Below are 6,281 nucleotides of genomic sequence, written 5' to 3'. Positions count from 1 at the left end.
CAGAGACTGTTCAGGCCTGTGGAGCCTGGGAGGCATGGAGTTTAAATTATGTGGTACTGGTGGGGTAAACGATAGGGTGCATGGGGACTTGAAGCCAATCCAAGACATGTAAAGAGAAAATATAAAGAATTTCAGCAGGAAAAGTCACTACGTGATATTCTATATTGAACTACTGGCTCCACGCACAGGCTATGGCTGAGGGAGGGCTCATACCAAGCAGAGCTGGTGGCAGGCAACTGAGCCATGGTGGGGGGGGGTTCTAAAACCAAATGTTGGGCTCTAGATAAAGGTGTAAGTCACCAAACAATCCCACACCAGTTTGGAATTATGATTAATAAAAGAGTTATTTATTTAAAAGGAAAAACTTACAGATCACCGTTCTAGACAACAGCCCTCTCTATGACCAGGAAAGGAGTCTGGTAGCCGGAAGCGGAGCCGGAAGCAAGAGAGTGGGCACATGGCTACTGCTGCTTTTTCAAGCAAAAGAGACCACGCCCAAGTGGCTGGTATCTTAATGGCTATTGGTTGAAGGAGAAGAAAGAGCTCCCACAGCAGTATAACACCAGGGAAAATGAAAAGAAGGTTTCAAAGGATCTCAATATTTGTAATTCTTTGTAGTCGCCTTCAAAATAAAAGGAGAAAATGACCTCCCACTCTCATAGCCAGCCTCACTTTGTAAGCGGCCAGAGCTTATCATTAGGTGATATTGCTGAACCCTGTGTTATTCATCCAAACAAACAACCACAGCCTGTAATAATTAGAGATGGTGATACTGGAGATTTCTAAATCAGATTTCAAGATCAAGTGTGAACATGACTATGCACAGATAATGGGCTAACTGAAATTTTGCACGTATCTGGTTATATATAGCTGAAGAACAACGTATGAACAAATCATGGTGGCCAGGAATAAAAGTTCTCATTTCTACCCACCATTAAGCTAAAAAGGAGTTAAGAGTTCTGTGCAATAAAAATTCCAGCATGTCTGGGCCCTGCTTCTGTGTAATGTGGGATTGCCGATTGTGAAGGATAATGTAGAAAGACACTAAGATGCCATGACAACGTACCACACACTGGGAGGCTTAAACTACTGAAATGTATTCTTTCACAACTCCGGTGCTCCAAGTGTAAAATCAGGTTGCCAGAAGACCCCTTTCTGGTTGTCACCTTGTGTGTCTTCATATGAACATTTCTCTTTGTGTGCAAGGGGAAAGAAGAATTTCCACTCTTTCTCACCCCACTTTTCTCTCTCTTGTCCTATAAGAGTAGAGGGAGGACTAGAGGGAGGACTATTGGGGAAAAGAAGGGACCCAAAGAGTGCATGCATGTTTGTTTGCATGAAAGAAGAAGCACAGCTGTCTGTGGGAGGAAAGGGACAGCAGGAAGAGGCAAAGAAGTAGGGCCAAGGGAGGATGATGAGGGTTAAATGTTCTCTCTCTCTCTCTCTCTCTCTCTCTCTGTGTATGTGTGTGTGTGTGAAAATGTTATGATGAAACCCATTTTGTATGCTAAACAGAATTGATTCAAAAGACTTAATAAAGTAAAAACAAAAGAACAAACACAAAAGAACACTAGTCTTTAGATTAAGTGCCACATTTAATTATCTTTTGAAGGTTCTTATTCTAAATATGATTGCACAGAGGGGAGAAATTCAAAATACGGATTTGGTAGTTAGCTGTGGGGGGACAAAATGTAGTCTATAACAGAAATCAGTTTCCCCTTCTGTGGACTATTCTTGCCCTTATCTGAAAATCAGCCAATTTTCAGTCAATATATCACCTGAAATAAAGGTAAATTAAATTTGAAACTGGGGTATATCTCAGAATTATAAAATTCTTAGCACTCTAGGTGATACTCACTCACAAGCAGACTTGACTGAGGAAGTTATTGCAGTGTATTATGGTTAGAAAATAAATACAAATAGGTTAAGCCATTTATTAATATAACTAATGCTACAGGTTTTATGTTCTTTGTGGATAATTGTAAAAAGTGTCTTTTTTGTTTGATTTTTTTATATTGTATGGAATAGTAGAGAAAGAAACTTACTTTGAAAGATTTAGAAATTGAAGATATCTTAAAATTCAGGGAAGAGCCAGACTGAGAAGCAAATAGGCTTTAAATTTGGGTTGTGAGCCACATGTGATGTTAGACACATGTAAGCCCAGCACCTGAGAGGTTAAAGAAGGATCAAGAGTTTCGAATCATCCTCTGCTACATAGTGAATTTGAGTCTATCCTGATCTGCATGAGACTTTGTCTCAATACCCAGTGTCCTTGGAACCTACATGGTGGAAAGAGAACCAACTCCTAAAAGTTGGCTTTTGAGCTCCCCACAGGTGTGCTGTGGGACCTGCTTCCCATAAATAAATATTTTTAAAAGAAATGAAAACTGGAATTAGATGTGGATCATACAATTCCTAGACAGTCTTAGGGCCCTATTCAAAGTTAGAGATCATGAATGTTAATGAAACTTGTCTGTTTGTGTTCACTGCATATAGCCATGTTTGCCTTTACAAATCTATGTAGAAAAGGAATAAGTAGAAAGTTGTAGTAAGGAACTGCGGGCAGGCCTGCTTTTCATCCCGCCTTGGTTCCTGCATAGCTAGCTTAGTCCCAGAAATAACAACACACAAATTGTATTCATTTAAGCACTGCCTGGCCCATTATCTCTAGAGAGTTAGTTACTGACTAACTCTCATATCTTGATATTAACCCATTTCTAATAATCTGTATAGCACCACGAGCTGGTGGCTTATCGGAAAAGGTTCAGCATGTCTGACCTGGTGGCTGGCTCCATGGCATCTGCCTCATAGCCCTCTTCCCAGCATTCTATTCTGTTTACTCCACCTACCTAATTTTCTGTCCTATCAAAGGGCCAAGGCAGTCTCTTTATTGACCAATGAAAATAACACAATAGACAGATAACCCTCCTCCATCAGAAAGTGGGACAGAGCCATCTCTGATGTAGCCAAGTACGAGGAAGCAGGATTATAAGTGCTGACACTTCACTTACTGGGCCAAGGTTACCTGATATGCCCGGTGAGAAATGAATCTTGGCCAGGCATAGGTTACAAAAGTCACAGCAAGCCTGAGGCTGCAGCAAGTTTATTGCAAGCTATCAAACTTTTTATGCGCTTATGAGAAAATACACTGGTAATTGCCAGGATACAATGACATTTGCAAGCTATACAAGGTACATAAGATTAATGTCTAAGACCAACTGGCCTGTCAAATTTTTATATGCTTTATTTATTTCTAATGAATACAGAGAAACAGAGGTGGCCTAAATGCTCTACTGCCCAAGGGAGTGCCTCAGTTTCTCAGGAACTGAAAGGCACACAGTGCAAAAGAAGCCATGGACTTGAAAATCCTGACACAAATTTCTCCAAGTAGCTAGACCAGGCCATCTCCATGACTTCCTGCACAGGATGAAGGCAGTAAAAAGTGTAGAACTGTTGGATCGCAGGCTTTTCCCCTGCTCCTGGAGGCCAAAGAACAAAACTGTTTACGCTAAACCAGTTTAGCTTCCTGTTAACTTCTGCTCTATTCTGCCAGCCTGGGGGATTAGCATAGAGCCTTGTTTCATCTTTGGCATGGTAATTTCACCTGCAAAGGAGAATTCCCAAGGCACCTAAGTCTTCTCTTAAACTGTCTGTCACAGCTCCCAGCCCGGTACTCCCTGCCCGGGGGGGGGGGGGGGGGGGGGGGGGGGGGGGGGGGGGGGGGAACCTGCAACTAGGCGCCAGGCGCTCAACACTGTGATCTCACACCTGGCTGGGAGGGAATTTGCTCTTCTGAGGGAAAAGAGTATTTAACCTGGCGATAGCAAAATAAACTTGGCATTCACCTCTTGGCGAATGACTCAGACTCTCTGTATGTGTGTGTGTCTTGTGTTTAACCCCTAGGACCTTGTCCAGCTCGTGGAAGGTATGGAGCCGCGGTCCATACCGGGGTGGGTGGTGATGCAGACTCGGGAGTGATGCCCACATAGAACTGGAAGGGGATGGTTATAAATGAGCATGGGATTTGATTTATAAAGGGCATTAGCAAGACTGTGAGAGAGTGAGAAACAGTGAGAAAGTGATGGAATCAACAAATCGTAAGATCCGGTTGGGCCAGAAGACTGACTCCTGCAGCTCCTATGGGAGGGAGTAAGCAGGAAAGATGCAAGGTGGTTAGAAAATGGGGTATTTAAAGTTAATATGTCACTGGGAATGGCAAGGGTTGAGTTTTGACCATGAGAATAAGTGGCTGGAGGTGGGGGTGAAGAAGAACTGAGGATGGGCAGGGGTCAAAATCTTTAGTTTAAGTTAGGACACTGGTGGCAGAATATTACATATCTGGGTGGATACTGAAGTCAACTGAAAACTATTACAAAAATTATGTCTAAAGCCATGTCCATGACCAGGAGCTAAAATCTGTGAGGAATGATGTTGGGAGGGAGTGTCACAGAAATATCATTACAGTGGAGGAACACAGGACTGTAGCATAAGCTAAATGATGATTCTTTGGAGAGGAAAACAGAATCGAAGAGTCCATAGGACTGGAGACTTAATTTGGCTTTTTGAGGGCATTAAAATCAGGTGTGAATGGAGTAAGTTGCTTCCTCCTCCTCCTCCTCCTCCTCCTCCTCCTCCTCCTCCTCCTTCCTTTCTCTCTCTCTCTCTCTCTCTCTCTTCTTTGAGAGTGGGTTGCATTGTATATCTGACTTCCTTGAACTCATTGTCTTGTCTTACCCTCTTGAGAAATGGCACCACACATATGCCCACACATGTAGGTGCACCACACATGCACCTACACACACACACACACATACACACACACACACACACACACACACATAAATATAAAAATAAAAAATACAACATTCTAACAGGAAACAATCCAAAGATATAATTTGTTTCTTACGTCCTCATGAATGATAGGAGGAAAACTTAAATTTTTTTGTTTTCCCTAATTAAACCATATTTTGCATAAGAGCAAGAATTTAGTATGCACGATAAAAACTTGATGACATAGTATAGTCTTGAAGTTGTTTCAGGCAGTGTCCTTTGGTATTATGTATTGAGACGGCATTCACAGGTGAACTTCGAAGCATATTCTGTATTTAGAAATAAGGCTACAGTAAGATGCTGTGGTGTAATATGGGCAAACACGCCAGAAACAAATCATCTTTACTAAGCATTTGACTTTGATTTTATTTTTGCTCATATGTTCAGAAACCTTTTGCTCATGCCAGTTTTTTGCCATTACTTCCCCTATCATGTTTAGTTACAAGACTCCATATGGGGTTACAACCCACAGTTTAAGAATTTTGACAATAGAAGATTGAGAGAACTCATACCCTCATGCTCATAGATTAGCAGAACAATGTGAAATGGTTATATTACCAAAAAACTTCTATAGATTCAATGCATTCTCTGATAATATGTTAATGTTGCTTTTTCACAGAACAAGAAAAAAATCTTAAAATTGATATTGAAGCTTGAAAGACTCAATATAGCCAAAGCATTTTGAAGCAGAAAGAGCAAGGTTGAAGCATTACAATATCTTAACTAATGTAACAGAGCTATAGCAATAGAGATTTTAAAGGGCTGGCACATGAACAAATGCATAAATCAATGGAGTAGATGACCCATAAATGAGCCCACACAGCCATCTTGTTTCTCGTAAAGAGGCTGTTTCAGGCAGCCTCTTTATTAAGTGCTGCTTGGGAAACTGGATTTCCACATGTAGAAAGTGAAACTAGATCCATATCTCTTACTCTGCATAAAAATCAATTCAAAATTGGTCAATGGCTATAAGTTCTGAAGCAAACAGTTAGAAGTAAACACAAATGAGATACTTCAAGGTATAGGATAGACAAGGAAGGGCTGCTATGGAATATTGGTTAAATGTATGTTACAGTCTTTTATGCTGTGGAATGTTTGATTAATGATGCAAAGATTTATGTTTCATTTGTTTAACTCTGTGAAACTCTATTCCTTTGCCTGTCTAAAATACCTGAACAGAAAATAGTTAGTCGGGAGAAAGGATATGTGGAGCTGGGAGGCAGAATGAATAAATAGGAGAAGAATGAGAAGAGGGTGGAGAGAAAAAAAGGAGAAGGAGAGGAGGCCAGCCGGACCAGTCACCCAGCCTCCCAGCCATCCAGCCACTCAGCAACACAGCAACACAGCCAGCCACAGAATATGAAGGAAAGAAAAAGGTATGAAATAGAGAAAGGTAAAAGCCCAGAGGCAAAAGACGGGCAGATAATTTACATTAAGAAAAACTGTCTAGA

Source organism: Myodes glareolus, chromosome 22 (assembly GCF_982192425.1).
Source record: "Myodes glareolus chromosome 22, mMyoGla1.1, whole genome shotgun sequence".
Classification (NCBI taxonomy): domain Eukaryota; kingdom Metazoa; phylum Chordata; class Mammalia; order Rodentia; family Cricetidae; genus Myodes; species Myodes glareolus.
Note: the sequence above shows the minus strand (reverse complement) of the source record.